The sequence below is a fragment of the Pinus tabuliformis genome, chromosome Q, assembly GCF_031772625.1.
Source record: "Pinus tabuliformis cultivar Carrire ecotype Pingquan chromosome Q, CPIR1, whole genome shotgun sequence".
Taxonomy (NCBI): domain Eukaryota; kingdom Viridiplantae; phylum Streptophyta; class Pinopsida; order Pinales; family Pinaceae; genus Pinus; species Pinus tabuliformis.
In genome coordinates this window covers 151,842,028-151,867,820 of record NC_142296.1, presented here as the reverse complement: position 1 = coordinate 151,867,820, position 25,793 = coordinate 151,842,028, and positions in this window count along the sequence as shown.

Here is a 25,793-nt window from a genome sequence, read left to right as displayed (position 1 = left end):
TCTTTTTCTTGCTGATCCAATCAAGTAGAGAAATGTACGAGCAAACCAATATCAGAGGTCTATATACTTGTCTTTGAAGGAAGGACCTCTCCTGCTCTCAATAATTAGGGATCCCTCTTCCACCTTGGTAAATAAATAAGTGCCTAAGCACATTTCTGTAAATATAATAAATAAAGGGTGAAAGAAGAGAAAGGTTTCCTATGTAGAGAGGTGAAACAATTAACTTCGTCGGGGTGTTGTTTAGGCTCGCTGGCAGTGAAGCGATGCTTGTGTTTCTTTAGTGACTACACCAGGGTATTGTCCAGGCCTGCTGGTAGTAGAGCAACACCAAATATGAAAAATCATACTCTGATTATCTTAAACTCACAGTTATATATTACCTGTTCCTAGATCGAAACAATTGTGATTTGGCAAAGCCTTTATATGTGTTTAATCGAGTAAGGAAATGGAGGGGACTATATCTCTAACCAGGTTAAGTGGGGAATCCAAGATAATCCACAAGATGTATCAATACTTCCTGAAATATTGAGACCTTGCACTTAGAGAATTAAACCTAAACAGAGAAGCTGGAATTATACTAGTGTGTCACTAAGTGTTGACGTTGTGATCAACACCCTCCAAAATTTTACTGACACTTGAATTTTGGAGCCTGTTGGGGATCTTACAACCTGTCATTCTATGGTCACTTCATTGTGAATTGATTTTTTGCGAAGTGTTTAAGTCTTCTTCTCAAAATCTAATTGTCAAGTCACTTGCTCAGTCCTTAATGTATATATAAGTGCACATCCTTTATGCAAGCTACAACAAGCATAGTGTAATCAACCAAGATAGTGCTCATGAAGTGTTCAACTCATGTCAACTATCATTGAACACTCTCTATTGATAGTCTCCCTCACTTTGGTTGCAATTGTAAGTTTTCTCATATGTCGCTTTTGCACACCTTTGTGTTCACAAGTGTCCCTTTCACTTTCATCGTTGTCTCTTTTGCTTGATTTTGCTTTAACGAGTGTAATTTTCATGTTATATTTGCTTTGGAATGTGTGATCCAAGTGGATGTTGGTGGCCATCTGCCTATCCCACTTGGATCCCTACAACTGTCTCTTTCAGTTTTTCTGTTTCCTTATTTGTAGCACAATTTACTATTTTTAGCAGTTTTTCGGGTCTTGAACTTCGGGAGTTGTTTTGAGGCCTGAAATGACTTTTTTTTGGGGGAAAAATAGGAACAACATGGGTCCATCAACCAATTTTGCTCATCCCAAAGTTGTAGTCCTCGGATAGATCTTTCTAATGAGGTATTGTGCGTGTCAAATGAAGATCGTATGCCAAAGTTACGACCCCGGGAAGTTGATGTACCAATTTACCATAAACGGGGTCCATAGTTTAACGCTTAATCTCCTAGGGTTATGTTTTTGTATGTTTAGGGTTTTCCATTGTTTCTCAACTATAAATAGGCCTTCAAGCCTCATTGTAAGATAGTTCATAGGCATGTAGCCGCCACATCTCTTCTCAGAGATAAGCTACCATCACCCTAGCTGGTTTATTTCCATTTCTGTTTCTAAGCATATTTCAGTATTTTACATTAATGAGATGAAGTATTATTTTTGTTGTACCTTTGTATTTATGGTTATATCTCTAACTTGTTGTGTTCTTGTTTAAATCCGAATCAGTGGTATTAGAGCGATCTGCTCTTTCTCTGTTTTTCTTTGCATGTACCCAACGAGGTTGGGATATGAGGATTTAGGGTTGGAACTGGTCGAACCTTTGCAAGACCAACCTCGCAAAGCCCAATGGCCTCCCATGGCGGATGTAAAGAAAGAAGAGGGGGCTGGAGATCCTATCAAAATCTTGCTCGAAGAAGCCCTCGAGCGACAAAGGAACGCGATGATGGAAAACTTTGCCCAGATCTTTCAGCGACTACCCAGGGGCGACGCAACTGCTTCCAACAGCTACTCTAGAAGCACCACACCCTTTAAGGTACAACTTAACTTTTAAATCCCCATATTCGAGGGTCAGATAGATGCACATGCCGTAGATAAATGGTTAAATCTGCTAGATGGTTATTTTTCTGTTCATGATTTTTCCAGCCGGGAAAAGATCACTTTTGCACTTCTCAAAGCAACCCCCCATGTCAAAGACTGGTGGGAAACCTACTACTAGCAGAAGGATGAAAACACAAGCACACTATTTTCAGCTGCACCCACTTGGAATTCATTCCGGGATGCCATTAAGGAGCAGTATTACCCTGTCAAGAGCTATGCGGACAAATACATAAAATGGACCACGCTGCAGCAAGAAAGGGACCAAGATGTGCCAGAGTTCACAAACATTTTTCATACCCTTCACATAGAGTTGGGTATCAAGGATTTTGAGCTACATTTGGTACTCAAATACCGCAGCTGTCTACATAGATACATCTAGGAAGAGATGAAGTTCCTAAACATCTCCTCGCTCGGCACGACATACCGATACACCGTCAAGATCAAGCAAAAGTTTAAACAAAAGAAGCGAGACTTTAGATCTGCGAATCTGAAGAACAAAGGACAAATCCAAGGCGGGGTGACCCAAGACAACCCATAGAATCCATAAGAAAAGAACAACACCACGAAGTCAAAGAAGGACATAGGAAAGTGGTGTGAGTTCCATAAGAGCCCCACTTATAACACAAGTGAGTGTAAGGCCAAGCAGTCATTGGTGCCCAAGTTGAAGGCTTCATAATCAGATGCATGTTCTGACCCTGAGTCAGAAACCAACAAGGGGAATGACAAAGGGAAGAAAATCATTGATGCGGAACCCACTGCCACTGTTGCCATCGCCAAGGTCCAAAAGAATAAGCCCGAATATCTAGAGGAGGGGGAGCGTCTTTTCCACTCATAGATGTGGGTGAAGTGTTTGCCGCTACAATTCATTGTTGAAAGTGGGAGCCAAAAGAACCTCATTTCAGTAGAGGTCATGAAGTGGCTAGGCCTACCAACCACACCACACCCACAGCCGTACAACAACGGCTGGCTTCACTAAGGACGAGATCTTCGAGTTCACCAACAATGTCACCTTCCCTACAACATCAAGCGCTTCACAGATGAGGTATTGTGTGATGTTGCACCTCTTGATGTTTGTGATGTATTATTAGGCCAATCATACTTACGGAGGCGACATGTTGTGTATGATTCTAGGCCTCGTGTTGTTATCATTTCTTTTGGTAATTCATTATACATGATACCAGAGGTAGCCCCACCTACCGCCACATCTTTGATCTCTGCTAAGAAATGTAGTAAGATCATCTCCCAGAATAGGAAATTTATTTTCTTGTGGTTGTCTCTCAAAGTAAGGGGAAGATAGTAACCACATCCATGGCCCCCAGGAAGGGTTCCTCCACGCAGCAGAAGCAGGTGGATACGGTCATGAAAGAAGATAGGAACATATTCTCCTCACCCACAGGGGTACCCTTGCACTGTCAGGTCAATCATTCATTCGATCTGACTCCTATAACACCTCTACCCAACGAGTCGATATATCACCGCTCCATTCTAGAAAATTCCAAGTACAAGGAGCGACATGATCAAAATCAGGTACCACACAAGTTTTAAGTGGGCGACAAAGTTTGGTTTCATCTGCAGAAAGAATGCCTTATAAGAGCCCATCAAAAGCTTAGAACACACCGATATGGTCCTTACACTATTACCAAGGCTATCGGAAACAATGCTTTGGAGCACAACATTCCCCCATTCCTCCGCTTGCACTGAGTGTTCAATGTGGACTACCCTCGACCATGATTCCCACCATTACCAGAAACATTAGAGATTGCAAAACAGCTCACCAGGACCAATTTCAGCAGAAGTTTCCGCATTTGATGGAGGCACTCAACGCAATGGGGACCATTGCTTCCTAGGGGGGAGGAATGATCCAGGTGGATGTTGGTGGCCATCCGCCTATCCCACTTGGATCCCCACAATTGTCTCTTTCAGTTTTTCAATTTCATTATTTGTAGCACACTTTACTATTTTTAGCAGTTTTTTGGGTCCTGAACTTCCGGAGCCGTTTTGAGGCCCTAAACGACGTTTTATTTGGAAAAATGGAAGCAACATGGGTCCATGGACCAATGTTTCTCATCTCAAAGTTGTATTCTCAGAGAGATATTTCTAACGAGGTATTGTGCGCATCAAACGGAGATCGTATGCCAAAGTTACGACCCCGGGAAGTTAATGTACCAATTTACCCAAAATGGGGCCCATAGTTTGGCGCTTCATCTCCTAGGGTTAGGTTTTTGGATGTTTAGGGTTTTGCATTATTTCTCAACAATAAATAGGCCTTCAAGCCTCATTGTAAGACAATTTAGAGGCATGTAGCCGCCACATCTTTTCTCAGAGATAAGCTACCATCGCCCTAGCTGGTTTATTTCCATTTCTGTTTGTAAGCATATTTCAGTGTTTTACATTAATGAAATGAAGTATTATTTCTACTGCACCTCTGTATTTATGGTTATATCTGTGATTTGTTGCGCTCCTATTTAAATCCGGATCAATGTGTTTCCTTGAATTTCTTTAGCTTTTGCTAGTGTCGTTTACATATCTTTTCATATTGCCACAAGTGTCACTTTTATTGTTGTTTCTAGGTGTGACTATTTTTGATAAGTCGTGTGCATTCTATTGGCTTGTGTTGATGACATTCATGTGTGTGATCCATGTTTAAGTCTTGTTCGGATGCTTTTCCCTCCCTTACTACATTGGTCCCACGTTAGCCATTTTGTAGCTCTTCTCAGTCCTATTGCCTAGTGCATGTTATGAAAGATTCAATCCTTCACTAGGTGATGAGTGTCACCTATTTATGAGCCTCATTGACGTATTTTTTCCTCCCATGATTATTCACTAAGTTTTTTCAAAGGTCCCCTCCCTCTCACAATGCATTAGTACTTCCTAGGATAAGTGACCTAGCCTTTTACTGCCTCCCTTAGTGAAAATCACATTCCATATGAATAAGTAACCACAGTTGGAGAGAATTTTGCCCTCCTAAGCATAGGCACACTTCGAGGCAATAAGGCGCACTTCAAGAGAACAAGGCGCACTTCAGAACAACAAAGCACACTTCGAAACAACAAGGACTTTATCTCTCTTCAAAAGCACACTTCGAGGAAACAAGGTCCCTTTGAGTGCACTTCGGAACAACAAGGATCATTCAGGCACACTTCGAAACAAAAATAAACTTCTCTCTTTCAAAAGTGCACCTCGGAAAAACAAGGGTCCTCTGTCTCTTTAAAAGCACATGACGCACTCTTAAGCAACAGTTGGGAATCCTTGTCCACTGTCTCTACGCCTTGTGTCCTCATTGAACCTCTCTAGCATATGGCACATCCTCAAGAAACATTGGTTCCTCCTTGTTTGAGCGCATGACACACTTTTAGCAAACAGTGGAGTCATCTATTGCTCACTGTCCAACTCAATTTTACTTTCACTGTCTCCTTCTCCTTTGAGCCTAGTGCATGGCACATTCTTAATCAACAAGCTCATCAACGTTGTTCCTTATGCTTGCCAATAAAGAATGAAGACATTGCATGATGACTAAACAGATTCCAATAGTGATCCATGACCCTTTGGAGGGTAAATATGAGCAACAAGCTGATCAACCTTGTTCCTTATGCTTTCAAATATAGAATGAATACATTGCATAATGACTTAGAAGATTCCAATACTGATCCATGACTCTTTGGAGGGTAAAGATAAGCAAAAAGATAGAACTTTCACAAAGATGAAGTACAAATCAGATCTATCATGAAGAGATCAACGACACAACAACAAAGAGAACAACTTGGCATTGCCATCTCATCATGAAGTCCATGTCACCATTTTAAAGTTGTGATTTGTACAAGCGTCATCACAATGTCAAGTGTTTCCATGTGTCATTCCACATCATGTGGAATGTAATGATGTAATTATTAAAAGGAAAAGGAAAAAATGTAATGTGTGGAAGTCCAAGGGTCATATGTGGAATATGAAGAGTCATATAGTCATATACGGACAAAAGTTACATGAAGAAGTTCAAAAGTCACATAGAGAGGTCCAAAGGTCATAATAGAAGTCCAAGAGTCATGAGGGTAACTTAAGAGTCATGGGTATATGAAAGGTCATTCCTCTTTTTATAAAGGCAACCTCATAACTCAAGCAAAAGGCTTTTGGAGGCTTAAGCTTTGGAGAGCTAGTCTTGGCTTCTCTACTTGGCATAGGAGAGAAAACTATTCTTTGGAGAAGCAAGAAGTGAATCAATGTTCCACTACTGGAGCTAGTTCCTCACCTTTTTAACTGTGTACTTGGATCTTTCACCTAATAATTGAAACTTAATGAACTAACACATTTTCATGTATGTATCGTGAATATTTCAGGACTATTCCTGTGATGTTTACAATATATGTTGTGTTCATATGTACTAGAGAAATTGAACTATTTCGGTGGATTTGGTACTCATCTTGTTGAATGTGTGTTGTATTCGCTTTAACAATCGTTATGTGAACTATTTTGCTAACAAATCTTTTCATGCTTTCGTGTGTCTCTATTAGGTTAGTACTATTACTTCCTTCGAGAGACTCACTCTCGTCTCCTGCTCGTGAAGATCTCCTTTTACACATTGCAATTGGTCTTTCACATGTCAACTTACTTTCTTGTTCAAGGTCTATGTAGATAATCTTGTATGTTATTCATTGACACCAAGGTGAACCTTTGTGTTATGGTGGTTGGGCCGACACTCCAGATGGGGCTCCTACTCGAAACAGTGTGAGGTCTAATTTCGTCTTCACTTCAACGAGACCCCCTGTATGTTGGTGGTATCCAACATTGTCAACACAAAAATAAGTAAATATATGATATAACAAAAAATGAATTAAGTACAATAGTGAAAACACAAATAGGTAGAACATTTTGTGCTATCTAAAATCAATTATTTCAAAGCTACATATACTTTTAAAATAAAAATATAATTGAAATTTTAAATACATAAATTTCAAATAATTTCATGTTCACACATATCATTTCAACCAAATAAAATAAATGCACACAATTCATGTATGCAAGTAAGCAGTGACATGCCACAATGTGGCTCTTGTTCAATAATGTTACCTTATGAATAATATTAATCTATTCTTAGCCTAATTATAGTTCTCTAAGATTGATATTTATGGATCAATATAAACATTGCAATGCTTGAATACGTCGCCACTCTTCAGATTTAATAATGGTCGTTAACATGATCTTTCCCCCCAGAAAAACTTGATTTCCCTTCCCATACTTTGGTTATGGTTGCGGAGTTCACCATGCCAATCCTTGACAAAATTGATGTTTCCAAAGCAATAGAGAACCGCTTGTGATTTTGAATAATGTGGGCCTCTATGTATTACCCTTTCTATTCGTATCACCATTTCTGGGTCCTTTTCTTCTCACTTCCATAGTTGATGATATATGGGATGTTGGTTATCAACATTAAGGTCTTAAAGAGAACCAAATCAATTATCAAGGTTGTGTCCTCTTCTTCCCTCAATTGTTACCTGATATGGATACATACAAACCAACCAAATTTACTCATTATATTGCTTGCAATGATTAATCCATGTATAATAAGATTCACCCTCTTCATTTTACACGAAAGAACCTCTTCATCCTTTTTGAGGACACCCCCCCCCACATCCTTTTTTAAGCCATACACCTACAAACCAAATGATATATTTAAGAGGACCCACTGAAATACACCCATGTCTTCCACTTTATGTCCATGATGATGCTTTTACATAAAATAAGATATTTGTTTCGCTTGCACATTCTTTTGCTCTGAAATAACAACACAAGGCTGGTTTTTTATAGATCCAAATATATGATTCACTTTCCCATATGTATATTTATAATTACCATTACATCGAGATTTATGTGCCTAATCATTATCCTTAATATTATCAGTATGCCCTAACCTCCTCTTTTGGATTGATTGTGTTGTTGAATCTAAAGAATCTAATATTTCCAATAGAAGATGTCATGATATCCATATGGGTCATGCTTGTTAAATTTCGTTTCTTAGGCATAAATCCAATTGCAAACTTCAACACATATGTTAAGCCAAATTCCTTTTTTTGGAGAACAATGTTGGTATGGTTATTAGATGATGCTATATTACTTAGATGAATGCTATTAATTTGATTTCGTTTAGTGGGAATATATCCAATAAGTTGTTGTGGATCCATGTAGAGAAGTACCTTTTTCAATTTACTAGTTGCATGGCTACTTCTGCTCGCCGATATATTAGTATGATCACGAGAACCATCTTTCCTTTTTCGACAAGATTACCATATCATGCTTATTTTGTTCATGGGAAACAATGTATCATGCATCAAACTACCTCTCGAATGAAATCCATAATTGACCGATTGTACCAATTCAATCAAATGATCCCATTTCCCAATACAATGTCATTGCAAGGGTTAAGGATGTTGTCAATAACCATTAATGCCTTATTATCCTCCTTTCTCACTTAGACTTTCTCCAATAGACCTATGTTGCAGTGCATCTTAGTAATCATGCCTTGTGAGCTTGGGTTGGAATCTCTTGGTCAAAATCACAAATGAACCTTGGATTATAGAGCCTCATAAGTTCATACTGAACCACAATGAGTTTTTCTTCTTGAACTAATGGCTTGAACTTGTATCACAGGAATGATTAAGACCATCACAAAATTTAGGACTAAAATTTGATCTTATGTTTAAGAGAGATATTCCACCATAATTATTGACCTTCGGAACTTTCTTCAAAAGGTGATCTATAGTGTTTCTTCCTTTCATCAAACCTTGCTTTGATTGGCTCCTTCGAGAGGGTGATTTCTATTAGGTCCCTATAATACTAGTGTAGCCCCTTTATTGTTATTGTTAGCGTATCCGGATCCCTATCGTATTATTATACCCATGTATCCCCCATATTGCTATTTTTTTGCCCCATAGAAGTCCACTATTATTATTGGTGTGCCCTTACATTAGTATTGTTATGTAGGCTCTGATTATATTGTGACCCCTTAGACTACTATACATGCCAATGAGGTCTAATCATTTGCATCGTCAAAGAATTGTTCATTTATGTGATGTAAAGGAGTTTCCCTCTCGAAGAGGCTATTTATCAAGTCATTGATCTATATTTTCTTCATTTTGTGAGTTGGTTGCATAACATTTGGTATAAGAGATTTGTATTCTAGGGTTTCACTTCTTCAAACAAGTCATCTTGGAATTTTCGCTATAACTTTTTTTCTACAAAGCTTCAAAAGCTAAAATTGCAACCACGTGGATCCAAAATATTGGTGAATTTCATGTACGAACTTTAGATATTGGTTCGCTATATTTTAGGAGATATGGTCCAAGGAAGTTAGGGTTTTTGCAAGATCCAGATTCCATATCAAACAAGTGACATAGGGAAAATCATCATAACTTTCTCTCTAAGCGTCGGATTTGAATTTTGTAAAAAGTGATTGAAATTTCACAGACTATAATTTTTCTTGTATCATATTCAGGGCCAAAGGTTGAGACAGTGACACGTGGAACTCCATATAAGTTCACTCTACTGAATGAGTCTATAATCAGGTCATCATGAGAGATTGGGCATAGTTTTTTTCTTGAAGAATCCAATATTGGTAAGACTTGTGGCACTGGAAAGAAGACTCAGAGGGATACCACGGGATGAAATTTAGGACCTTGGAGATCTGAAATTACAGAGATACAACAATTCCAATATAAAGCTCCCGAAAATAAAATAAAAAGGTGTGTATTTTTTTTTTAATTACATAAATTTTGTTTGAAAAATCAATTTGAGGTGATTCAAAGGGCATAGTGAAGCATAGGTATCATTGTTTGATTTCGAAATGACTCAAAACAAAAAATGGAGACACCTAGTAAGAAACCAAAAATCTCTACTGTTACACATGAATAAGATGAATTAATGCAACATGATATATCAAAATTACGAGACGAAGTGCAACAAATTTCGCTCTTGCAAAAAGTAACCAAAAATGAATTAGAAGAAATGATGAATGTTAAGATGGATGGTTTATAAGTAAAAATAAAAAGGGACATGGAAGGTTTGAATGATGGTTTAAAAGTATATATGGGATTTTTTAAAGTATACATGGATGCGATGAATGCCAAATTGGAAGGGTTGACAAAGTTGCTGTAAGAAAGGCTTCCCGATGGTGACAAGGTAATCCATGAAAATCATGATGAGGAAAAGAGGAATATGAATTATGATTTTAGAGACTCCAATTTTGGGTTTAAGACCCACCACATTCCAAAGATATATATGAGGAATTTTGATGGCAAGGATCCGGTAACATGGATACTACCGATGGAGCAATATTTTGATCTCCATGATGTGCAACACACACAAAAGGTATGCATTGCATCTTTATGATTTGGAACAAAATCAATTTGTTTGGTATCAATGGATTTGTTCTCTTAAACCACTCGACACTTGGTCAATTTTTATGGAGGAAATTATAGCACATTATGAGGATACAAAGAGCAACACCTTCTTTAGCCAATTGATAAATCTCAAACAAAAGGGTTCAATGGTGGAGCACATTGAGGACTTCAAAAAATTGAATAGCAGGGTAACTAATATTCCAAAAGAGCGTAATATTGCTGTATTCATAGGGACTTTAAAGGATAACATCCAACGTGAAGTTCAACTTTTGGAACTTGATTCATTGGAGAAGGAATTGAAGGTGGAAATAAAAGTTGAAAGCACAATTATGGCAACATGGAAGTATAACACTCACAACTATAAAGATGGAACTGTTGCTACTCCTAGCCTTTTAAAACCTACAAGAATAACACCATAACAATTGGAGGAAAAAGGAGAAAAAGGGCTTTGTTATAGTTATGATAGAAAATACACTAAAGGTCATAAGTGTGCTGAGAAGAAATTATTTTACTTATATTGTGAAGAAGAGGAAGAAAAGGAACAAGAACCATCAAAATAGGATGATATACACCAGAAACCAACCCCAGAGAAAGAATAAAATGAATCCAACCATATCTTTTAATGCATTGGTGGGAACTACCACTCAAACTCTCAAGATAGAAGGATATATAGATAAGAAAAAGGTAATAGTGGTAATTGATTCAGGTAGTACCCATAATTTTATTCATTGTAAAAAAACCAAGGAATTGGATTGATTTCTATATCCAACACGAGAGTGTCAAGTGATGGTTGCAAGTGGAGGAACTATAAATTGCTCTAGAAAGTGCCATAATATCAAGCTAACCATGGGGGAATATGTGTTGAATAGTCCAATGCTTTCCATTCCAATGGGGGGTGCTGATGTTGTACTAGGAGTCCAATGGTTACAATATTTGGGGACGATAAATTTTAATTTTCAAGAACTTTTCTTGAATTTTTTTGGGAAGGAAAGGAAATTGAATCAAGGGTAACTGCAAGGAAACCATGGAAGATGATTAGCTCTAATTACATGACAAATATTTTGAAGCAAGAAAAATGGGGTGTAATTGCACAATTATGCTCACTATAGGTTCGACATCAAAATCATCTATTTCTCTAGATCCCCAAAAAGTATTGGACAATCATTCCAAGGTTTTTTAGAAAACTAAAGGCCTCCCACCTATTTGTGATCATGATCATGCTATTCACTTGATTCCAGGAAGTGTTCCTCCAAACATCATGTCTTACAAATATCCCTATGCCCAAAAGAGTGAAATTGAACTTATGCTTGCAGACATGCTAGAGGATGGTATAATTCAACGTAGTTAAAGTTCTTTCTCTTCTCTAGTAGTATTAGTGCATAAGGATGGATCATGGCGTATGTGTCTGGATTTTAGGGAGCTCAACAAGCTCACTATTAAAGATAAATTTCCCATTCTTTTCATTGAAGAATTGTTGGATGAATTACTTGGATCAATTTACTTCACTAAGTTGGATCTTCATTCAGGATATCATCAAATTAGAATGAAGATTGAAGATATTCTGAAAACAACATTCAAAACTCATGAAGGTCATTATGAATCTTTGGTTATTCCTTTTGGCCTTACTAATGCACCTTCCACATTTAAAGGTTTGATGAATTATGTTTACAAACCCTTCCTTAGAAAACTTGTGTTAGTTTTTTTTTGATGATATACTAATCTACAAGTCTTGGAAAGATCATGTTCAACATGTTGACAGGGTGCTCAAACTATTGGAGGAAAAGAAATTATATGCAAAAACCTCCAAATGTTTCTTTAGAGTATATGAGGTGGACTATTTGGGTCATATTGTATCTCACGAGGGTGTTACAATAGACAATAACAAAATTAAAGGCATTAAGGAATTGAAAATCCCCAAAACCCTAAAGCATCTTCGAGGATTTCCTGGGTTGATAGGGTATTATTGCAAGTTTTTTAAGGAATTATGGGAAAATAGAAACACCTATAACAACATTACTGAAGAATGATGCATTTTCTTGGACTCCAGAAGCAACTAGGGCCTTTGAACATCTTAAAGAGGTAATGTGACAAGCATCGGTCTTAGCTACACCAGACTTCACAAAAACCTTTATTGTGTAATTTGATGCCTCAGGAAATGGAATTGGTGTTGTTATAATGTAAGAAGGAAGACCCATTGCTTTTGAAAGGCATCCAATCAAGGGAAAATATTTACACAAACCTATTTATGAGAAGGAAATGTTGGAAGTACTACATGTTGTTACATAGTATTTTGTCACACCTCCTACACTTCCAGGTGACATACCTCAAAGTGCCGGAAACATGAGTGTACTCATTCATGTATATAGCTCAGATCCCTCCTAAGGCATTGATTGGAAAATGCCTTGAGCTTACCCCTGAAGAAATAGCTCTAAAACCATAAATTGAGAATCATCACTCTTATAAGGCTCAAAACAATGATGGTCATGTGTTGCACTGTACTTGACCAGTGATGGCATCGCTCTGTTCCCTTTCATACCGTGATGATATCAAAGAGGTAATTTTCCCAAAAGGATGAGAAGCTTCGTGATTTAGAAGCTTCCAGAGCGACGAGTTGGAGGTTGTTTGGCATAAATGAGGTCAATTCCTCCCAACTTGGTCTCTTGGTCTTATCCCTATGAGCTACCTCCTTGAGATGAGGGCATAATAATATATTTGGAGAGGTCCTATCTCCCTTTACCAACCTATAAATTCATATTCTCCCATTCCCAAATGGTTGGTCTATGTCTATTTGCACCCTTATGCTAAGATTGTGCCTAGAGGCTATTCATTTGACTTGGAGAAGGAGTGCTCGTAGAGTTCTTGGCTTGGAATTGGATTACCACTCAAGGAGAGCCTATCAACATCAAGGCTTTGGTTTTAAGCATCCCTTTATTTTCTAATAATACGCAACTACTGGATCATCTTCGCAAAATTTATATGTTCATGTATCATTTAGCTTGACATTCCTTGATCAATTAAGTAGGTTGCTATTGGATTTGCTATTTGTTTTGGCATGCCTTGTTGTGTCTTGATCACTAGTGCAGGTGCATAAACAATGAGAGAAGCAGGAACAAGCCCGGGATACAAGCAATTCAAGGTCCTCAACAAAGGAGATTGGAATAGCATCAGAATGAGGTAGGCCATCTCCTTTGTTCTTCTTTTCAATTGTAACTTAGGAAGATGTCTAGTTGATTGTCACTTTAGTTGCTAAATCCACTCATTGGGCTAGAGGGATTGTCTTTGTCCGTAGAGATGATTAACCTTGACAACAAAATGGTGACTCCACTAATATAATCGTTTCGTCGACTCTTTTACTAAATGGGCCAGGCGATGCCTACATACAATGCTGACAGTATCACTGTTGCTCAGTTCATTTTTAACCACGTCATAACATGTTTTGGTGTTCCTCAAGCCATTATAACTGAACATGGATCACATTTTCGTCAGTACATGATGGTAGAGCTGATTGCTCAGTTGGGACTTCATCATGATAGCTCAACTCCTTACTATCCACATGCTAATGGCCAAGTCGAAGTAGTTAATAAAGTTTTGATTACTATGCTTCAACGTACCATTGGGAAGCACAAAAAGGACTGGAATTTGATGTTGTTCTTAGCTCTATGGGCTTACAGAACTTCTTCTAAGGTAGCCACTGGATTCACTCCATTCCAGCTGGTGTATGGTTTAGAGGAAACTCTTCTAATCCAATGCCAAATCCCTTCGCTCAAATTAGCTATCGAATTCCCTCTGAATACCTCGCCCGAAGAGGAATGACTATTGTATCTTGAGAGGCTTAATGAGACTCGTCGCATTGTTGCGATGGTCATTGAAGCTCAAAATAAATGTGTCAAAGCTCATTTTGACCAAATTGTTTCTTCATGCACTTTTGCTGAAGGCGACTTGGTCCTACTTTATGATCAAGGCAATGATAAATTGGGAGTAGGAAATTTCGAACCCATGTGGCATGGACCCTACATCGTTAAGCGTGTCTTACAAAAAGGTGCCTACGATCTATGTGATTACGAGGGAAATGCATTGTCACAGCCCCGCAATGGGTTGTATCTAAAGAGGTATTATGTGTGAAATTTGTGTAGTGAATTTTGTACATTAGTGTGCGTTTTGAGTTTTGGTGTGTTTTTTTGCTTTGTGGACATGCGTTTTTCTGCTTACCCTGTGTTCCACTTAGTTTTTAGATGTCGTCAAGCCATTACGTTGGTTTTGCTGATGGTACTTGTCGTAGCACACAAAACCTGTCTTCCACAACATGGGTACTCTATTGCCCTACTAGCGAGCTGATTAACTTACAAGGTATATGCCTTCGTTGAACAGCTAACAATATTGCTGAATACAGTGCAGTCATTGAACTCTTGTCAGAAGAAATTTCTCTTGGCATTAAGGATTTAGTTATCAAGTTAGATTCACAACTCGTTGTGTTACAGTTAAACAATCATTACTCAGTGAAAAATCCACAAATATTGCGTATGTATCTACGTGTTAGATTACTAGATTTTTTTTTTGATTTCATCACATATCAACATATTCCACATAATTTAAATACATTAACAGATGCATTAGCAAATTTTGTTCTTGATAGGCATTTGCGTCATTTATAAAACTAATCACATTATGGACACGTAAGTAGAAAATAAAACATACATATGTATATATATATTGTGTTTGTTAGAGTGTTTACATCAAGATATTAAAAATAGAGTGTTTTGGGACACTTGGCTTTCAAAGCCTACAAAATGTGTAAAGAGCTAGAAAGGCTATCAGCCTGCACGGTGCTCATGATAGCACGAGACTGCTCTGATCACTTGGCCTAACAACCGATGCAGTCTCGCGGATACTCCTACTATGTATCTCTGCCATACGCAGTGGAACCTCATCAATAGTGGCATACTCTGGGACCCCTCGAGTAATCGCCTCCAGGTTGTGCTCCATCTCAGCTAAGGGGAATCGCTAGTATTATAGGGACCTAACATACCCCTCTCCTTCAAAAAAGTGTTGTCCTCAACGCTTAAGTATAAAATTCTCATCCTCCCATGTGGAATCTTCAACGGGTAAGTTCTTCCACTTGATGAGATAGTTCGAAATTGGTCGATTTCGTAGCTGTCGAGTTTTTGTTTCTGTCACTGCTTCAGGTTCCAATATCATTTTTCCTTCCTCGTCAAGTTTTGGAAATATTATTTGAACTGGGGGCTTGTCACCTATAACCTTCTTTAAGCATGAAACATGGAAAACTGGGTGCACTCGGGAAGCCGCAGGAAGCTCCAATTTGTATGCCATAGTACCAATCTTTTGCAACACCTTGTACAGACCATAATACTTTGGTTATAATTTATTATCCTTCTTAGCATGCTTGAGGGACCTTTGTTTATATGGTTGTAGTCATAGGAATACCCAGTCACCTACATAAAAGCTTCTTTCGCTACAATGTTGATCTGCCTGTTGTTTCATTCTATTCTGCGCCAAAGTGAGGTTATCCTTTAAGAGTTGGAGAACTTGTTGTTGATGTTCGATGTGATCTTCCATTGCTTGAACCTTAGAATTTTCTCTTAAATATGATGTGATGGATGGTGGATGATATCCATAAAGTGCCATAAATGGGGTCATTTTTGTTGCAGTATGGAAGGAAGTGTTATACCACCATTCAGCCAGAGGCAACCATTTGACCCATTGTGTCTATTTATCAGATACAAAGAAACGAAGATATCCTTACAAACATTTGTTTACTATCTCATTTTTCCCATCAGATTGAGGATGATAAGATGAGCTATGAGCTAACTGAGTACCAAGACAAGAAAATAATTTTGTCCAAAAATTTCCAGTGAAAATGGGATATCTATCGCTTACAATAATCTTTGGGTTTCCATGTAGCTTTTGAATTGTTTCCATGAATGCAGTAGAAAATGTACTGGCTTTAAATGGATGAGATAATGCACAAAAGTGTGCATACTTGGTAAGTTTGTCAACTACCACAATGATGACACTCTTTCCTTCGGACTTGGGTAAACATGTGATAAAATCCATTGAAACCTCCTCCCAACGTTGGCTTGGAATGGATAAAGGTTGTAATAGACTAGGGGTCTTAATTGTTTCAACTTTATTTTGTTGGCAAACCAAACATTTTGCCACAAACTTTTAAATATCTGATTTAAGGCCATCCCAAAAAAATTCCTTCTTAACCCTGTGGTAAGTTTTTAAAAATCTTGAGTGCCCTCCTAAGGGAGAGGTGTGCAATTCCATAATAATATTTTGTTTGAGTTGGGAATTCTTACATAGGTATAAGTGATATTTATACCATAACGAATCATTTTTCCAGCTAAATGTATCAGATGTACTGGGTTCTTGTTGTAACTTTTGAATGAGTGTCCGCATTTCTTCGTCATTCTTCCATTCATCCCTTGCTTTGTTTATCCAATCTGGTTGGATAATAGAAATGGTGCAAAGCAACTCTTCCACATCCTCATCCTTTCTCGAGAGTGCATATGCCACAACTTTTTGCTTCCCTTTTTTGTAGATGATTTCAAAGTCATAACCCAACATCTTTGTGACCCATTTTTGCTGCTCTTATGAAGATAATCTTTATTCTAAAAAGTATTTAAGACTATCATAATCCGTTTTTACCTTGAAGTGTCTTCCCATTAGGTAGGGTCGCCATTTCTTAAGTGAATGTAGTATTGCCAACATTTCCTTCTCATAAATAACTTTGTCTAAATACTTTCCTTTGATTGGATGAATTTCGAAAGAAATGGGTCTTTCTTCTTGCATTAAAACAACACCAATTCCATTTCCTAAGGCATCACATTCCACAATAAATCTTTTTGTGAAGTCCGGTGTAGCTAAGGCCGGTGCTTGGCACATTGCCTCTTTGAGATGTTCAAAGGCCTTCGTTGCTTCTGGAGTCCATGAAAATGCATCTTTCTTTAATAATGTTGTTAGAGGTGCTGCTATTCTCCCATAATTCTTAACAAACTTGCGATAATACCCTGCCAACCTGAGAAATCCTCGCAGATGCTTTATGGATTTGGGGATTTTCCATTCCTTAATGGCTTTAATTTTGCTAGGGTCTACCTTAACACCTTCATGAGATACAATATGACCCAACTATTCCACCTCTTGTACTCCAAAGAAACATTTGGAGCTTTTTGGATATAATTATTTCTACTCTAATAGTTTGAGCACCTTGTCAACATGTTGAACATGATCCTTAAAAGACTTGTTGCAGATTAATATATCATCAAAAAATACTAACACAAATTTTCTAAGGAAGGGTTTGAAAATGAAATTCATCAAACCTTGAAATGTAGAAGGTGCATTGGTAAGGCCAAAAGGCATGACAAAAAATTCATAATGACCCTCATGAGTTCTAAATGTTATTTTCATAATGTCTCCAGTCTTCATTATGATTGGATGATATCCTGAACAAAGATCCAACTTGGTGAAGTAAATTGATCAATGCAATTCATCCAATAATTCATCAATGACAGGAATGGGAAATTTATCTTTAATAGTGGTCTTGTTGAGCTCCCTATAATCCGGACACATGTGCCATGATCCATCCTTCTTGTGCACCAATACTACTGGAGCAAAGAAAGAACTTTGACTAGGTTGAATTATGCCAGCCTCTAGCATTTCTGTAATCGTACGTTCAATTTCACTCTTTTAGGCATAGGGATATCTGTAAGGCCTAATGTTTGGAGGAACACTTCCTGGAATCAAATGAATAACATGATCATGATCATGAATAGGTGGGAGGCCTTTGGGAGTCTCAAATAGCTTGGAATGATTGTCCAAGACTTTTTTGAGATCTGGAGAAATAGATGATTTTGATGTGGGAACCTTTAGTGAACATAATTGTGCAATTACGCCTCATTGTTCTTTTTTTAGAATCTTTGTCGTTCTTTTAGAGCTGATTATCTTTCCCGGTTTCCCTATGATACTCCTTAATTAAACTTCCTTTCCATTCGAAAAAAATTTCATGAAAATTAAAAGCTATCGTACCTAAAGATTATAGCCATTAGACTCCTAGTACAACATCAACACCACCCACTGGAATGGAAAGCATTGGGATATTTAATACATATTCTCCCATGGATATCTTGATAATATGGCACTTTCCAGAGCAATTTATGGTTCATCCACTTTCAACCATCACTTGACACTCTGGTGCTGGATATAGGAAGCAATTGAATTCCTTGACTATCTTACAATGAATAAAATTATGGGTATTTCCCGAATCAATCAATACTATTTCCTTTTTCTTCTTGATATGTCCTTCTATCTTGATAGTTTTAGGAGTGGTAATTCCAGCCAATGCATTACAAGATATGGTCAGATTCGTTTCTTCTTTCTCTAGGGTTTTTTCCTGGTGTATATCCTCTTCTTTTGATGTTTCTTATTCCTTTTCTTCCTCCTCTTCACAATATATGTAAAATAATTTCTTCTCAGCACACTTATGACCTTTAATGTATTTGCTATCACAACTGTAACAAAGCCCTTTCAATATTTTTCTTCCACTTTTTGTGGCATCAACCTTGTAGGTTGTGAAAGGCTAGGGGCAACAACACTTCCATCTTTATAGTTGTGAGTGGTAGGCTTCCTTGTTTCCATAATTTTGCTTTCCATTTTTCTTACCAACCGGAATGCCTTCTCCAATGAATTAGGTTCCCAAAGGCAAACCTCATGTTGGATGTTATCCTTTAAAGTCGCTATGAACACATCAATCCTATGCTCCTTTGGAATATATTTTACCCTTATATTCACTTTTTGGAAGTCCTCAATGTGCTCCATCATTGAACCCTTTTGTTTGAGATTTATCAATTAGTTAAAAAAGGTGTTGCTTTTTGTATCCTCATAATGTGCTATCATTTTTTCCATAAAAATTTCCCAAGTGAAAATTTGTTTACGAGAGCAAAGCCATCGATACCATACAATCTGATTTGGTTCCAAATATAAAGTTGCAATGCTTACCTTTTGTGTGTTTTGCACGTTATGGAGATCGAAATATTGCTCCATCTATAGTATCCATGTTACGAGATCCTTTCCATCAAACTTCCTCATATCGATATTTGGAACATGGTGGGTCTTCAATCCAATGTTAGAGTCTATGAAATCATGATTAACATTTCTTTGTTTCTCATTGCCTTTAAGTTTTTTTTCTATACCATCCATCTTAACTTCCACATCATTCATCATAGCTTCCATGCCTTTCTTTAAACCATCCATCTTAGCTTCCACACCTTTCTTTAAACCATCCATATTAGCTTCCACGCCATCCATCTTAGCTTCCACGCCTTTCTTTAAACCATCCATCTTAGCTTCTGTTACTTTTTGTGAGAGTGAATTTTGTTGCACTTGGTCTCGTAATTTTGATATATCATGTTGCATTTCTTCCTCTTCTTCATGACTCATTCTAGAGATTTCAGGTTTCTTACTAGGTGTTTCCATTTTCTTTCTCCGGGGCATCAATTAATGATAATAATGCTTTACTATGCCCTTTGAAATCCTTTAAACTAATTTTTCAACCAAACCTATGCAAAATTAAAAAAAAAAAAACTACACACATTTTTTTTTATTTTGTAGGAGCTCGATATTGAATATGTTGTATCTCTATAATTGCGGATCTCCAAGGTCTGAAATTGTGTCCTGCGGTAGCCCTATGAGTCTTATTTCCAACCCTACAAGTCTGATCAAGACTTGATTCTCCAAGAAAGAGTTATGCCAAATCTCCCATGATGACACTATTATAGACTAGTTCAGTAGAGAAAACTTGTATGAAATGCCACATGTCATTGTTTTGACCTTAGTACCTGAAATCGATACACATAAAACTATAGGCCATCCTCTTTCTGTAAATTCTTACGAAATTTTAATCTGATGCTCAGATAGAAAGTTATGATGATTTTCCCTAGGTCAACTGTTTGAGATATAATTTGGGAGCCTACCAAAACCCTAATTTCCTCGGATCCTATCTCCGAAAATATAGTGAGAAAAGATCTGAAATTAGGACCCAAGTTTCATTGATATTTCGGTTCAAATGGGTTTTAATTTAAGCTTCTGAAACATTGTAGAAAAAATCTATAGTGAAAATTACACAATGACCTGTTTGGAGCAGCGAAACCCTAGAATCCAAAGCTCTGATACCAATTATTATGCAATAATCTCACAAAATAGAAGAAAAGATAGAGAAACGACTTCAAAATCAACCTCTTCGAGGGGGAAACCTCCTTTACATTACACAAATGAACAATTCTTGAATGATACAAACGACAAAACGAGGAAACCTCCTTTACATTACACAAATGAACAATTCTTGAATGATACAAATGACAAAACCTCCTTTCTATATATAGGAGTCTAAGGGGCACAATATAATCGAAGCCGAAATAACAATAATAATATAAGGGCACAACGATAACAATAGTGGGCTTCTATGGGGCACAATAATAACAATATGGGGACAATGGGGGCACAACAATAACAATAAGGACTACAATGACAATAGTAATGGGGGAATCATTAGTATTATACGGACTGAACACATTTTAGTAATTGCACTAGAAATTAACAAAAATCAATACTCTTATGAAATGCAGGGTGATGAATTTGGAACTGAAGCCACAAAGGAAGAACTCTAGATTGGTTTCAAGTTCATATTTCAAGCTGTAGTTGAATGCTAAAAGGGGATGGGGCAAACCCAAATATCCAGTTTGAAGGATAGGGTAAATAAAAATCAATCCACATTAACCTTTCATTATTTATAAAATACAATCATGTTTGATATAAATCTAATGTGTTGCTTTGCTTTAATTAGCAGGGGAATAGTACAAATATAGACGATCCCATGACTACTGAGCATCAATTCGCATACATTTTGGTCCTCCGAAGGAACCCTATGATAGTGGGTTACAACCGCAAGACATTGCTTGACCAATGAGGGCCACAGTGGTAACAAGGTTGTATATTAATCATATACTTAATAATTTCGTATTATTAAGTATGTACTTCTATTTTTTTAAATTATTCATTTATGATTTTCTACTTATAAATTGTTAGGTCCCTATACTACTAGTGTAACCCCTTATTGTTATTAATGCAACCCCCTTATTATATTGTTGTGCCCATGTAGTGCCCATATTGTTATTATTGTGCCCCATGGAAGCCCACTATTGTTATTATTGTGCCCTTACATTATTATTGTTATGTCGTCTATGATTATATTATGACCCCTTAGACTCCTATATATAGAAAGGAGGTCTTGTCATTTTTATCATCCAAGAATAGTTCATTTGTGTAATGTAAAGGAGGTTTCCCCCTCGAAGAGGCTGAGTTTTAAGTCCTTGATCTTTCTTTTCTATCTTTTTGTGAGCTGGTCTCATAACATTTGGCATCAGAGCTTTAGATTCTAGGGTTTCGTTGCTCCAAACAGGTCATCGTGGACTTTTCTCTATAATTTTTTTCCGCAACGTTTCTGAAGCTAAAAAAAACCCATTTGAGTCGAAATCGCATTGAACCTTGGGTCCGAATTTCAGATCTTGTCTCGCTATTTTTCAAAGATATGATCCAGGAAGTTAGGGTTTTTGTAGGATCTCGAATTACATTCCAAACATGTGATCTTGGGAAAATCGTCATAACTTTTTCTCTGAGCATCAGAATGAAATTTCATAAGAATTTATAGAAAGAGGACAGACTGTACTTTTATGTGTATTTTTTTAGGTTTGAAGGTAAAAAACGTGACACGTGGCAGGTCGTACAAGTTCGCTCTACTAAACTAGTGTATAATCAGGTCATCATAGGAGATTTAGCATAACTCTTTATTTAAGAATCAAATATTGATCCAACTGGTGGGGTTAGAAAGAGGACTCAGAGGGCTACCACATGTCAAAATTTCAAAACTTGAAGATTTGAAATTACAGAGGTATAGTCGTTTAAATATCGAGCTCCTAAAAGAAAGAAAAATAATGACTCGAATCAAGAAAATAGAAACACCTAGTAAGCAAAATTGGATGGATGATTTGAAGAATGTGATTGAAGCTAAGTTAAATAGTTTTATATGTGCCATGGAAGCTAATATTGATGGTATGGAAGCATATTTGAAGAAATTCATGGAAGATTTGAAGAAAGACATGGAAGGTTTGAAGGAAGGTGGGATAAAGCTACTACAAGAAAGGCCTCCTAATGACGCTAAGGTAGTAGAGGAAACTCATGATGAGAAAAAAATAAATGTTAATCACGATTTAATAGAATCTAACATTGGATTGAAGATCCACCATATTCCGAAAATCGATATCAGGAAGTTTGATGGCAAGGATCCCATAACATGGATACTACAGATGGAGAAATATTTTGATCTACATGATGTGCAATTGTTACAAAAGGTACATATTTCATTTTTCTATTTAGAACCGAATCAATTTTTATTCTATAAAGGGCGTTGTCCTTCTAAACCACTTGTCACTTTGTCAATTTTGACGGAGGAAATGGTAGCATATTATGAGGATACAAAGAGAAACACCTTCTTTAGCCAATTGATAAATCTCAAACAAAAGGGTTCAATGGCAGAGCACATTGAGGACTTCCAAAAATTGAATATAAGGGTAAATGATATTCCAGAGAAGCCGAGGATTGATCTCTTCATAGGGAATTCAAAGGATAATATTCAACATGAGGTTCGTCTTTGGGAACCTGGTTCATTGGAGAAGGCATCAGGCTGCAAAGATAAATTGAAAGCAAAATTATGGCAACAAGAAATCCTACCACTCACAATTATAAAGATCGAAGTGTTGTTTCTCCTAGCCTTCCACAACCTACAAGGTTGACACCAAAACAATATGAACAAAATGGAGAAAATGACCTTTGTTATAGTTGTGATAGCAAATACGCTAAAGGTCATAAGTGTGCTGAGAATAAATTATTTTACATTGATTGTGAAGAGGAGGAAGAAAAGGATCAAGAAACGTCAAAAGAAGAGGATATACACTAGTAACCAACCTTAGAGAAAGAAGAAACGAACGAAACCATATCTTGTAATGCATTGATAGGAATTACCACTCCTCAAACTCTCAATATAGAAGGACATATCAAGAAGAAAAAGGATAACCTCACTTTCATGCAGAATCGAATGAAACAACAGGCAGATCAACATTGCAGCGAAAGAAGTTTTGATATAGGCGACTGGGTATTTTTACGAATACAACCATACAAACATATGTCCCTCAAGCAATATAAGAAGGATAATAAATTATCACCAAAGTACTATGGTCCTTATAAGGTGTTGCAAAATATTGGTACTATGGCATACAAATTGGAGCTTCCTACATCTTCCCGAGTGCCCCCTGTTTTCCATGTTTCATGCTTAAAGAAGGTTATAGGTGACAAGCTCCCAGTTCAAACAATATTTTCAAAACTTGATGAGGAAGGAAAAAACATATTGGAACTTGAAGCAGTCACGGAAATAAGAACCCGACAGCTACAAAATCGATCAATTTTAGAGTATCTCATCAAGTGGAAGAACTTACCTACTAAAGATTCTACATGGGAGGATGAGAATTTTATACAAAAGCATCTAGAACTAATCAAGCGTTGAGGACAATACTTTTTGAAGGATAGGGGCATGTTAGGTCCCTATACTACTAGTGTAACCCCTTGTTGTTATTGGTGCAACCCCCTTATTATATTGTTGTGCCCATGTAGTCCCCATATTGTTATTATTGTGCCCCATGGAAGCCCACTATTGTTATTATTGTGCCCTTACATTATTATTGTTATGTCGGCTATGATTATATTATGATCCCTTAGACGTCTATATATAGAAAGGTGGTCTTGTCATTTGTATCATCCAAGAATAGTTCATTTGTGTAATGTAAAGGAGGTTGCCTCCTCGAAGAGGTTGATTTTTAAGTTGTTGATTTATCGTTTCTATCTTTTTGTGAGCTAGTATCATAACATAAATTTTATGGTTTCAATGGTAGCGCATGCAGTATAGGAGGATCCTCAACCAGAAAACAAGCACGAGGCAGTCATTGCAACGGTCTCGACTAGTGTAATAGGTAAATAATTACACTGCAAATATATTTTCTATTATTAAAAAACTACTTCAATGATATCCAATAGCTGAACATATCAATTTAATATTTTTAGTAGGTGATGCTCCCCCACAACATTCTCAACTCCGTTAGAACATCATTCTCAACTAGGCGTGCAATGCATTAGAGGAGCCAATTAGAATCATTAATAGAACAATCACGACTAGAAGATGAAAATGTACAAATGGATGAAAAAATTCAGAAATACTTAGGTCATTCTAAGAAGAGGATTTTTTTTTTTTAATGTACACTGTTATAATGTATAGTATAAGAAAGATCGTTGTATCAGTTTTTTGATGTATAAAAAACATATTTATGTATAAATATATTTGAATGAGTTCTTGCATATTTTTTTGTAATTATGTTATAAAATATGAAATATACTTGCTTAGAAGTTGCCATAGGATGAATGTTAACAAATATGTTTATCAATTTTCTATTTTGCTAGTGTGTATGCATGCATCTTAATGTGTTTCTATCAACCTTTTTATAGTAGATAGATTGGGTACTGGGGAATGGAGAGTGATGTGAGGTGGGGGGGAGGAGCCATAATAGCTTCCACCTTCACGTGGTTGCCCCTGTTTATTAGAGAATAATTTAGTATTTACATAGTCTTGGATCAAACCTCCCTCATTCCAACAAACAAAAAACTAAGTCAATGTTTACTTCGTTGTTGCTCCATCAAATCGAGGAATGTTTGCTGAAAGATTAAATTACTCCAATAAATTATTCTTGAAACTAAGAGGAGCTCATCCAGGTATTCATGTGCCTCAGTATTTCTAATTTTTATTTAGTCATAAATTTTTTTCTTAATTTATTTTATTATTTTGCTTATTTTTTATCTACCTTTAACACAATTTATGTGCATTGCAATATCCTTATTCCAGAAAGCCACCATTCACAAATTTAACATGGCTGGAAAGCAAGTGGATGAATTTCTCCTCTTGAGTAGCCATTCCCTGTTGGGTGTGCACCCTACCTTTCACATCTTATAAAATATATCCAAAGCTTATCCTATGTAGTTAGCATGGCCATAACAATGAATAAGGAAATTGTATGTTACAACAGTGGGCTCATACCCATCCCTTCGCATCTCATTCAAAAGCAGATTGATGACCTCAAATTTCCTAGCATGTACCAGTATACCTATCATAGTTGTGTAGGAGTGCTCATCATGCATAAATCCTTCTTTTCATTTGGTCCATTTGAATAAGTTCAATGCTAATCCTTATAATAAA